We start from the raw sequence: 7,362 nt of genomic DNA on the forward strand, positions 1-7,362 counted from the left end.
ATATATATATATATATACAGCAACATAAAAGATTCTGAAAACTCAGCAAATAATATATATAAAAAAAACATGGAGAAAATGAGACAGTGGTGTCTTGTTATCTGTTATTAAGAGTTAGTGGATAAAAGAGTTGAATATTTAAATATTATATTTAGGTTCACATACCATTTTATTTCAGCAATAGGTAAGCATTTACTGTTGTTGTTGTTGATGATGGTGGTGGTGTGATGATATTTATGATCATGAGACTGATTGTGATGATAGGGCAAGAGGAGGTGGAGGTGGACACCATTTAATTTTTCAATGTGGTAGTGTTTGTTGATTAGTCTATCACAATATTTATGAATAATTTACAAGCTTTGATGAAATGATTTTTCCAAGTTAACTTACCATCACAGAATCAAGATTGCTAACCATCAAAACCAAACAGTTATTATTATATCTGCTTCTTAAATTTGTTTACATTAATAAGCATATTTTCATTTTGAATTTTTTTTTTTTTTTCAAGAAAAAAAAAAGTTCATCTTTCAAATTTTCAAACAAATAGTTTATCCACAGATGCATATAAATGTTTATCAAAATATTAAAATGTATTAATATCTAGATTCAAAATAACTGCTTTAAAAACAATACAAACAAAAGAAAACCCTCAACATCTATTCTTAAATATATTTTAAAATACATCAATATAGGATTAAATCATTTAAGACAAGTTCAATATATAATAAATTCTAAAGCAAACACCAACGTAAAATAAGAATATCATACCTGGCAATATGGTAATAATTATTATATGGAAGAACATTTAGTATCAAAATTTGCCTGTAAACGATAAGCTATTTTCATTAGTTATCCTATTGTGGTATTCAGAAATATATTACTCTGCATTTATAGATATCTTGAATGTACAACTATTTGCATATGTATTCATAATATAAAAACCTAAATATGAAAAAGAATTATACACACGCACAAATTAAATAAGAGTTTGATTCAGTTCCGTGAGCATAGAACACATCCACATCATCAAATGTTCCAACTCTCACTTTGAATATCTGATGGTGTGGATATATAATACACCCATGAAACTTTGAGTCAAACTGTTATTAAATTTACATAACTCCAAGTAAATGTTGGAGTCAGATCCATGGGAATGCAGCATACACACACACACACACAAAGGAATAAGCAATTATGTTATAAACTAGGTAATGAAGTTCATAAAATAATTGTCTATTCCTTTCTCATTCTGATTTCTTATTACCACCCTGTACTCAACTGATGTTTCGCCAACACTACACCTGATATCCCCGCCTCCATACACATGCACACATCTATATCATGACTCATACACTGTTCACTTCCCTGACTTTTGTACGTAATTCTATATACTGTACATGCACCTTTAATGAGTTGTTGTGCACCTGAGCACCATACACAATAATTTCATTATTATTATTATATTCTGAAGCATTTGTATATTGTGTTCTAACACCAAGTTACTATTGCTATGCCAAGGTGAATTATTAATACATACACACACAAACAAGTCTGATGAGTCGCTTATACTGCTAAGCGCTTTATAGGTGTGAAACCATGGTCACTATGACTGGTCATAACTTTTAATTTACTAAAAAATTCATACATACATATACATATATAAATACACATATATATATATACACACCCACGTGTATGTATATGTGAAGTGAGTGCAAGAGAAATGGTAAAATTTTCATGAGTAAATCAGTCAAAAAATAACTTAATGTGTCTTACTGGATAAAACATTTAAAAATAGAAGACTACACTTATCTATTTAGTTTCTTCATTAAAATTATTAAAAAGAGGAGAGAGAATTAGAAAATTATAGTAGTTTATTTGGAGAATGAGTATGACAGGTGCTCTGGAGTGAAATCAGTAACACGGTCAGCTTGAGTCTCGTTAGTGGGCCTGTTATTTTGTCTCAAATTGGTGCTTATAATATCTAATACCGAAAAGAAATTGTTTCTTATTTTTCACTTACAGTTCCTGCATTTAGGCAAATTTAATTTACTGTTCATTTAGAATTTATAAATCTAATTACTACTAACCAATACTACATGAAAATTTTCTTTCAAAAAAAAAAAAAAAATCTACCAAACTCTATATACCATAATTGGTGCTATTTTTGTTTTATATTACATTAATTTCAGCTATAAATTGGTGCTTGATATCTTAACAAGAAAAATTATTTTACTGTTTACCTAGAAGTGTGTTATTTGAAATGTTAGAAAATTTCTGAATATAAATATATTTCAAAGAGTTAGATATCATGTAATACTTCTGAAGTATCTTTTCAATTAAAATGCTCTATAAAGTCATTCATATCAAATATCAGTTTAAAGACAAAAATAAAATAAAAATATAATGATTAACTTCATATGTTTAAATGTTTAATTTATTTAAAAATTTTTACTAAATATTTTTATAATTAATAAAATGAATGTTTTTTTTATGTGTGTGTGTGAGAGAGAGACAGTGAGTGAGTGTTCGGGCGCGTGCGCGTGTGCAGTTAGTGAATACAAGGGACATAACCTCATCAAACTGATATTGTCAACTACTGGAAGCACTATCTAGCAAAAACGTCAACAATGAAATACTGGATAATAAGTCATTTTACATATGTTTAGATGCAGTAAAATTACTGTGCTGGTGACAAGAATAAATGACATGGCAAAGATAAAATTATGAAATGATAAAATAAAATGCACATGGCATAGCATTAACGTCTTAATGTAACCATAGTCACAAGATAATTCACATAATTGCTCTCTGTTGTTAATAACTTAATAATTTATATTGTCCCTTATTCGAAACATAAATAGTTTTAATAACACAAGTGGAAGAGGGGATATTAATGCTGAGAAGTTATAGACACTAATTACTGTAACTGAACAATTAGAACATGAAATCCTCTTGACTGGAAAACATATATTCTTAAGATTTTTTTTTATTTGCTGGAGTTAGACATGAATGAATTTAAGTGTTGAAAAGTTGTCATTATAGAAAAATTTTGCAGAAAAGAGATTAACATTGAGATAAATACATTATTTACATTTGACGGATATTTGTCCTCATCTTGTTTGTTGTTAACACAATGTTTCGGCTGATATACTCTCCAGCCTTCATCAGGTGTCTTGGGGAAATTTCAAACCTGGGTTCTCATTCCAAAGGTATTTTTCTATGTTAATAATATTATTATTATTATTATTCTGGTCACTGCTTGGAATCGAACCCCAAGATTCCAAGTTCGATTCCAGGCAGTGACTTGAATAATAATAATAATAAAACATCGAAAAATACCTTCGGAATGAGAAGCCAGGTTTGATATTTTCCCAAGACACTTGATGAAGGCTGGAAGGTATATCAGCCGAAACATTGTGTTAACAACAAACAAGATGAGGACAAATATCTGTCAAATGTAAATAATGTACATCATTCCTCATCTCTTAAATATAGAACTGCATTAAGATAAAATCTATAAAGGATTTCAATATAACTATATGATTATTTAATGAATGGTGTGAGATTTTTTCTTCCTTTTTGTCTTGCTATTTACCCAACAACCTCAACAGTACAGGGGACGGGGCATGAGAAAAAAAGCACCCTGTGCACACTGTAAAGTACTTCGCATTAAGAGGGGCATCTAGCTGTAGAAACCCCACCAACAGACACTGGTGCTTGGCACAGCCCCATTGTTAGCTGGATCCTGGCAAATCATCCGACCCATACTAGCATGGAAAGCAGATGTTAAATGATAATGGTGAGAAGGAATAGGATACTTGAGAGACAAAAATATTCCAAAATGACTTACCTAAAGACAATTTGATTAATGAAACATTAACAAATGTAAGAGACTGAAAAAACTGGACTGATCCACCTTTTAAGACTTTTCATAAATATCTTGGTTTGACAGTATCAAGGTCTTCCAAATGCAGTCATCAACAACACCTCCTGACTGGCCTTCATGCCGGTGGCACGTAAAAGCCCCCACTACACTCTCGGAGTGGTTGGCGTTAGGAAGGGTATCCAGCTGTAGAAACTCTGCCAAATCAGATTGGAGCCTGGTGTAGCCATCTGGTTCACCAGTCCTCAGTCAAATCATCCAACCCATGCTAGCATGGAAAGCGAACGTTAAACGACGACGACGATGATGATGATGATGAATAAAATGACTATTTTATGATGTAGAGACACTGCAAAAACGACTGCAGAACTACACAGCCTGAGAAAGTTAACTAGTGGGACACAATTTAAGAATCGCAGCAAACTGAAACTTCTGCTTAAGAAGTGGCTTTAATACAACCAAGAGAAAAAACATTCCATACTATAAAAAGACCAACTCCGTATTTATGTAAAACGGAGGGAGTACATCTGAAAGATATACCCCCTTGAATTGAAAAATAATGAAGACAATCAAAAGATCATGGGTGGGACTATTCTAAACATTGGATAACAGAAGTGAGAGAGAAAAGACTTGTGAATCTGCTACATAATACAAATACAGGATTATCAGTCTCTCAACTTTCATTTGTTCTAATGTGGACAACCAAATTAAGAGAACTCCTAAAGTCAATAGAATAGAATCCTCTGCAATCTTCCAACAAAAACTTTCCAGAGGCATACTTTTCATCTTTCACTTGTTTCAGTTATTTGACTGCAGCCATGCACCTTGAAGTGTTTTAGTTGAACAAATCAACTTTAGTAATTTTTGTTTTTTATTTGGTACTTATCCTATCAGTTTCTTTTGCCAAACAGCTAAGTTATGGGGGACATAATTAAACCAACACTAGTTATCAAGTGTAGTGGAGAGGACAAACACACACTGACATATATACATACATGCATACATACAATGGACTTCCACCCTATTTCCATTTACTAAATTCACTCACAAGCCATTGGTCTGCTCAGGACTACACTAGAAGCCACTTGCCCAAGGCACTGTGTAGTGGGATTGAACACAAGACCATGTGGTTACAAAGCAAGCTTCTTAACCACACAGCCATGCCTAGATTCTAGTTAAAAAAAGAAAGTTTTTTTTTTCTCTAAGCATGTTTTGACTGGCTAAATACTAAATAATAAAATAACTAGAACAAAGCCAATGTTAACTTATTTGATATCAAGGGACCTAACACCTTTTCTGTACAGAACCTTAAACCCTCCCATCATAATTTTATGCATCTTTTATTTTTTTTACCTTCTACTTGTTTCACTCATTAGGCTGTAGCCATCCTGGGGCTCCACCTTGAAGAAGTTTAGTTGAACAAATCAACCACAGTGCTTTTTTTAAATCTGGTGCTTATTGCACTAGTCTCTATTGCTAAACTGCTAAGTCATGGTGACTTAAAACACAACACCAGTTGGTGGGGGGGGGGAACACAGGTACAATGTCACACACACATAGGCACAAAGACAAACACACACACACACGACAGGTTATTTTCAGTTTCCATCTATGAAATCCGCTCACAAGGCTTTGGTTGGCCCAAGGCTATAATAGAAGACACTTGCTCAAGTTCCCACACAGTGGGACTGAACCCACTATTTTCAAACTGAATGGAAACACCAAGACAAGGTTCTTCAAACATCGCCATTAAAAAGGGTTAACTGTAAAGTACCCCATAGTTGCCATGTTCTATTTGTGAAGTCACAAATTCAATAAACTGAAAATATACTAATTTGTTGACTATCTTTCAGTTCTAAATAAATATTACATTCAAATATTCAATATAAATAAAAACAGAATCGAGAGGATAGGCACTACTAATTAGGTGGGTTGGGCGAGATTCCAGACGATGAAAATATAACTTTTTGAAATTACAAACACAGACACACCAACATTCTTTATGGTATTGCATTTCTTGACATACGACTATACTTGCTTGTCAACATTCAAATTCTGAGAAATAAAATAAAAAAATTAAAAAAAGCTATGATGGTGTAAAACAAATTAAAAAGAAATATTTTCAGTGTTTACATTTATGAGTTACAGTTAATAGTAGATTGACACTATTTTCTCTTTTCTTTTCCCAATACATTTTTGTCAGATTTATTTAATATATAAGTGCAAAAGTGGAGGCGCAATGGCCCAGTGGTTAGGGCAGCGGACTTGCAGTCATAGGATCGCGGTTTCAATTCCCAGACCGGGTGTTGTGAGTGTTTATTGAGCGAAAACACCTAAAACTCCACGAGGCTCTGGCAGGGGATGGTGGCGAACCCTGCTGTACTCTTTCACCACAACTTTCTCTCACTCCTACTTCCTGTTTCTGTTGTGCCTGTAATTCAAAGGGTCAGCCTTGTCACACTGTGTCATGCTGAATATCCCCGAGAACTACGTTAAGGGTACACATGTCTGTGGAGTGCTCAGCCACTTGCATGTTAATTTCATGAGCAGGCTGTTCCAGTGATCAGATCAACTGGAACCCTCGACGTTGTAAGCGACGGAGTGCCAACAACAACAACAAGTGCAAACACAGCTGTGAAGCTAAGAAGTTCACTTCACAACCATGTGGTTCTGGGTTCAATCCTACTGCTTGGCACCTTGAGTGAGTGTCTTTAACTGTGGCTTTGGGTTAGCCAATGACTTCTGAATGAAATTTTGTATATGGAAAGATACAGAATAAACAGCTTACTGTATATGCATATAATTTTTCTTATAGAGATTGAAACTTTGTCTAGTACAGGGCTGACGAACCTGAGGCCCATGGGCCGCATGCAGCATGTAGACTTTTATTTTGCAGCCCACTTGATACTTTCTTGAAGTATTGTGTTTAATTTCAAAATAAAACATTTGTTTCAAAATAAATTTAAAATTTATAGGTGGAAATAAAGCATTAGCCTACAGTTTTATAATTTCAAACAAACAAAATCTATGAAAAATTCTTGATTCTGTAATTTGATTGTTTGACCATTAGAGCATAAAGTATACAAGTGACCCTCAAAAAGCTTTCTGTGATGAAAGTGGTCTGCATTGTAATTCGAGTTGACCAGGCCTGGTCTAGAAGCTCAAGTTTCAGTGGCCCAAAATTCAAGTTGAGAAACAAAATCTCAGCTTCAGTTCCAATAGAAGAACCATATCCTTTGTATCACTGAGCACTCCTTTCTCAATTGTCCAACATAAAACAATGTGTGTGTGTGTGTATATATATATGTGTGTGTGTATATATTTATATATACATATATATATATATATATATATATATATGTACAACAACTAATAATATGTATGAAGAAAATTATATCTTAATTTTAGATCACACCTTAAAAATCCAACAACTGTTTAAATTGCATTAACATACATATATATATATATATATATAT

The sequence above is a fragment of the Octopus bimaculoides genome, chromosome 5 (assembly GCF_001194135.2).
Source record: "Octopus bimaculoides isolate UCB-OBI-ISO-001 chromosome 5, ASM119413v2, whole genome shotgun sequence".
Lineage (NCBI taxonomy): Eukaryota > Metazoa > Mollusca > Cephalopoda > Octopoda > Octopodidae > Octopus > Octopus bimaculoides.